Source organism: Eptesicus fuscus, chromosome 14 (assembly GCF_027574615.1).
Source record: "Eptesicus fuscus isolate TK198812 chromosome 14, DD_ASM_mEF_20220401, whole genome shotgun sequence".
Lineage (NCBI taxonomy): Eukaryota > Metazoa > Chordata > Mammalia > Chiroptera > Vespertilionidae > Eptesicus > Eptesicus fuscus.
In genome coordinates, this window is record NC_072486.1 from 44,702,411 (window position 1) to 44,707,698 (window position 5,288).

The following is a 5,288-nucleotide window of genomic DNA, read 5'->3' on the forward strand; positions in this document are numbered from 1 at the left end:
CTATCATTCCAGGCCATCTTGTTCCTTCCCCATCATTACCCCTAAACAGAGCTATTCTAATTTCTATCACCTTTGATTACTTTTGCCTGTTTTTAAGCTTCATATTAAGGAAATCAGACAGTATATACTTTTTTTTTTTAATCTTTTTTTTTTTAATTGACTTTTTACAGAGAGGAAGAGAGAGGGATAGAGAGCCAGAAACATCGATGAGAGAGAAACACCGATCAGCCGCCTCCTGCACACCCCCCACTGGGGATGTGCCTGCAACCAAGGTACATGCCCCTGACCAGAATCGAACCCGGGACCTTTTAGTCCGCAAGCCGACGCTCTATCCACTGAGCCAAACCGGTTTCGGCAGTATATACTCTTATTAATAACTTTGGTCCAATAAATTTGGTAAGTTAGATGAAATAGACAAATACAATTTAAGACTGGCAGAAGAAGAAATCTAAATGGCTTGTATCTATGAAAGGAATTGGATCTATACTTTTCCCACCAAAAAGAACCCCAACCTAAATATATCTGAAGGCTCAGAATGCTTCACTAATGAAGTCTTCAAAACACTTATGGAAAAAGTTATAATTTTACTTTTAGAGACTCATAGAGATTTGAAAAAGAAGGAATAAGTTCCAATTCATTGTATGAGTTCGACATAACCCTGACACCCAAACCTGACATGGACTTCATGAGATAATTATAAGCCAATATCTCATTGAACATTCTTAACAAAATAGAAAACCCAGGGATTTTTTTTAAAAGGATGCTACATTATGACCAAGTGGAGTTTATTCCAGAAATGCAAAGTTGAGTAACATTCATTAATCAATGTAACTTACCATGTTCATGTAATAAGGGCAAAAAGTATAACATTAAATATCCACTTATAATTCTCAGCAGACTAGAAATAGAGGGAAGTTTTTAATTTGGTAAGGATACCTATTAAAAAAACAACAGTGACAAAGCTAATGGGGAAATAAGGAACATTTTCTCCCTGATGTCCAGACAAGATAAAGATGTTTACTGTCACTACTTGTCAATATTTTACCGGTGGTCTGAGCCATATGGCAAAGGGGAAAACATGTAAAGATTGGAAAGGAAAAGAAAAATCTGTCTTTATTTGAATGACATGATTGTGTATACAGAAGAGTCTACAAACAGGTTATTTTAGCAAGAAAACTGAATAAGCCCTAACAGGTTTGGCTCAGTGGATAGAGCGTCGGCCTGTGGACTGAAGGGTTCCAGGTTCAATTCTGGCCAAGGACATGTACCTTGGTTGCAGGCACATCCCCAGTAGGGGGTGTGCAGGAGGCAGCTGATTGATGTTTCTAACTCTCTATCCCTCTCCCTTTCTCTCTGTAAAAAAAATCAATAAAATATATATATTTTTAAAAGAAAATGGAATAAAAGGTCAATATACAAAAGTCAATTGTATGTACACACACACACACACACACACATATGCTAGCAAAATGGGAAAATAAAATTCATTAATCACATTAGCATAAGAAGTCAACTGCTTAGGAATAAAGTACTTAAGAAAGATGTACTTCTATACTAAAAACTATAAAACATGGCTGAGAGTAAAGATCTAAAGCTATGGAGGGAAGAAGGAAGGAAGCATGCTCACGAATTAGAAGCCTTGATAGTATTGCTAGGTGTACCGGTTAATAATGCGGATTTTATAATAAAAGAAAACGCAATAATTTCAAGAGAAACATCAAAAGTGCTTTATTCAAAGTAATATCCATCGCTAGCTACACATTTCCCCCATCTTTCAGGTAATTTGTGGATACCGTCCCAATAGAACTTTTCTTGTTTTGAGGCAAGCCATTCAGAGACCCAATTTTCCACTTCTTCGTATGTTTTGAAGTGCTGCTCAGAAAGTGTGTGTGCCATCGATCGGAACAAGTGGTAATCTGAAGGAGCAAGGTCTGGTGAATATAGCAGGTGGGTTAATACTTCCCAGGCAAGATCTTTTAACATGTCTTTAACTGGTTTTGAAGTGTGTGATGGTGCGTCATCATGAAGCAAAATTACTTTGCCATGTCTTCTGGCACATTCTGGTCGTTTCATGATCAAAGCGTGGTTCAAATTGATTATTTGTTTTTGGTAGCCATCAGTGTTAACGGTTTCACCTGGTTTTAGAAGCCACATAATACACCATACCTTTCTGATCCCACCAAATGTAGAGCATTGTCTTCTTTCCGAAGCGATTTGGCCTTGCAGTTGATGTAGATAGTTGACCTGGATCAACCATGATTTTGTGTGTTTGGGATTCTCAAAATAAATCCACTTTTCATCGCCAGTCACAATTCGATGCAAAAAAAGACTTTCTTTCATGCCGTTGAAGCAACATTTTACTGATGACTTTTTGGTTTTCCATTTGTCTTTTGTTCAGTTGATGTGGCACCCATTTTCCTTCCTTTAAAATCTTTCCCATTGCTTGTAAATGATCGGAAATTGTTTGTTGAGCAACGTTTAATCTTTCTGCAAGTTGTTTTTGAGTTTGACACCCATCATCATCCAATAATGCTTGTAATTGTTGGTCTTCCAACTTTTTTGGTTGACCTGGATGTTCTTTGTCTTTCCCATTGAAATTATCAGTTTTAAAGCGTTTAATCCAGTGTTCACAAGTATCTTGAGATGGAGCATGTTCACTATAAGCTTCCTGAAGTATACAATAACTTTCAGCAGCACTTTTCTTCAAAATAAAGTCATAAATTAAAACTTCCCGCACATGCTCTTTTTTTTGGCACGAAATTAGACATTTTTAAGTGTAAAAATATTTATGATGTTAACACCTTCAGAAAATTTGCCATATGAAGTTTTGAAGCTTGTCAATACAACAAAATAGCATGCATATCAAATCACATATATATCAACATATGTGTAACTCCATCTATTGAAAAAAAAATCCGCATTATTAACCGGTACATCTAGTATTCAGTTCTCATGTTGGGCTATCTATAGATTCAATGCAATCCCAATTATAAACCCAGCGTGTGTGTGTGTGTGTGTGTGTGTGTGTGTGTGTAAATCGACATGTTGACATTAAAACTTATGTGCAAATGTAAAGAAACTAGTCAAGGCAACCTTAAAGAACAAAGCTGAAAAACTTTCCTATCAGATTTCAATGCTTAATATAAAGTAACAGTTGTTAAGATCATGTGGTATTGGCACAAAGACAGACATAGACCAGTGATTTTCAAACAGCGTGCCATAAGAATTTTTTTCTTAAATCTTTATTGTTGCACAAGAATTTTTAAAACATGCAATACCTAACTAGTCAGGGGCACTGTCCTCATTTCCCTTAGATTGTCAAAATTAAAAAATGACAACAGCCAACACACTAGCTGCCCAGTATGAGTGAATCAAAATTATACTTATTGTTTTTGCAAGATGGGCAAAAATATATATATATATATTTTTTGTTGTGCTACAGAAATTTAGTAATTGCTTTATGTGTGCTATGAGATGAAAAAGGTTGAAAATCTCTAACCTAGGCCAATCAGAGAGAAAACAAATAGTTGGAGGAGGTCTTTGAGAGGGTGTGATCCAGATTACACCAAGCTGCATTGGAGGTCATTCCCCCCTCTCCCCCCGGCCCCATCCTTGGAATGTATGTTCTGTCCACCATTCCCACAGTAGAAGGCATTTTTGGGGACACAGTCTTGAGAAGGCAATATGTTGTTGAGATCATCTGGGTGGTATATGTGACTGAACCCTCCATATAAACTTTTAAAATTCTGGCAGAAGGGTAGAAAACTACTCCTTGAGGAATCCAAGATAGGCCTCATATGTAAGTTCCCTTGCTCACTAAATCTGTCACCTACCAATCTGGAGTGGTGCCTCTGTCTTCTCTCTCTTCTTGCCCTTTACTGGAGCCAATTTCAGATTTCATCTGGGAAACTCCCAAGGTTTTGAACCAACCCAAGTCCAGAAACAGGCCCTGACGTACATCTTCACCTTGATGCAATTCAGTGGATATAAAATAATCTTTTCAAAAAATATTGCTGGAGTAACATCTTATGCATGTGGGAGGGGAGGGGGAAGATGAAGCTTGAGCCCTATATCACATCATATTCAAAAATTAATTGGAGGATCATCATAGGCCTAAATGCAAAACTTGTAGAAAAACAAAAGATTTTTTTTATGACTTTGAACAAAACACAAAAGCACTTATACTATTTCATTAAATTTAGGAAGAATTCATGTGTTCTTACAGTTATTCTAAGAATCAAACTAGACCTTCCGAACTTCCACCACTATCTTCATAAATAAAAGGTTCCTGTTATGCTCCCAGCATTTTATCAAATGGCAAAATAGGAAATACTCATTAAATTATTACTGCAAAATTATTTCATCCTCATAACTCTTATGAGGTAGATACTATGTATAACTACATTTTACAGAAGAGGACACAGTAGCTCTCCCCTTATCCACAGTTTCACTTTCCACAGTTCAGTTACCCACAGTCAGCTGTGGTTAGAAAATAAAAATGGTCAGTTCCAGAAATAAACAATTCATAGGTTTTAAACTGCTCACCTGAGTAGCGTGATGAAACCTTACGCCAACTGCTTTATCCCTCTGTTCAGTGTATCCATGCTGTATACACTACCTACCCATAAGTTGCTTAGTACCTGTCTAGGTTATCATAGAGCAGTGGTTCTCAACCTTTCTAATGCCACGACCCTTTAATACAGTTCCTCATGTTGTGGTGACCCCAACCATAAAATTATTTTCGTTGCTACTTCATAACTGTAATTTCTCTACAGCAGCGGTTCTCAACCTGTGGGTCGTGACCCACAGGTTGAGAATTGCTAGCAGGGTCGCCCAAGACCATCGGAAAACACAGATATTTACATTACGATTCATAACAGTAGCAAAATTACAGTTATGAAGTAGCAACGAAAATAATTTTATGGTTGGGGGTCACCACAACATGAGGAACTGTATTAAAGGGTCAGGGCATTAGAAAGGTTGAGGACCACTGTCATAGAGGGTTTGGTACTATCTGCAGTTTCAGGAATCCTCTGGTGGGGAGGGGGAAGGTGTGTGTGTCTTGGATCATATCTCCTATGGATAAGGAGGGACTATTATACTGGGAAAGAGACATTAAACAAATAGCCCACAGTCACAGGGATTTGAACATGGCCATGACAAAACACCAGAGGCTGGGTGGCTTAACCAGAAATTTATTTCTCACAGTTTTGGAGGCTTGAAGTCCCAGATCAAGGATCAGCAGAGTCCAATTTCTGAGGAGAGCTCTCTCTCTGCTTGTAGATGGC